A 509-nucleotide genomic window follows, 5' to 3' on the forward strand; every position below is an offset into this window, starting at 1 on the left:
CATGTATCTTTTCTGATAATGCAATAAAACTTAAAATAAATAAATAAATATTTTAATCTAAAAAAAAATAAATAAAATATTCCCCTAATGATTTTGGTTTTTCAGATTTCATTAGTTTCTATTATAATCTCTCCTTTTTCATTTTATTAATAATTATCAACTCTCTTCATCTTTTTGCTCATTTTGATTCATCAGTTTAAGGTCTTTATTATATTTTCTTTTCTTTTTGTTTACCTTTTTCAAAGAACCAACTCTTTGTTTCAGTGGCTCTATTGTTTGTTGTTGTATCTATTTCATTATTTTCCATCTTGCTACGAATTATCTCTTTACATCTACTACTTTTCTGTGTGTGTGTGTATGTATGTGTGTGTATGTGTGTGAATATTTCCAAAATCTCATCATTATGTTACTTATTTGATCTCTTTGATTTTCTCCTGTATGCAGTTAGAGCTATGAATTTTCTTTTAGGACTGCCACCATTTTATCACAGGTTTTGTCAGGACGTATTT

The sequence above is a fragment of the Mastomys coucha genome, chromosome X (genome assembly GCF_008632895.1).
Source record: "Mastomys coucha isolate ucsf_1 chromosome X, UCSF_Mcou_1, whole genome shotgun sequence".
In the NCBI taxonomy this organism is placed as follows: domain Eukaryota; kingdom Metazoa; phylum Chordata; class Mammalia; order Rodentia; family Muridae; genus Mastomys; species Mastomys coucha.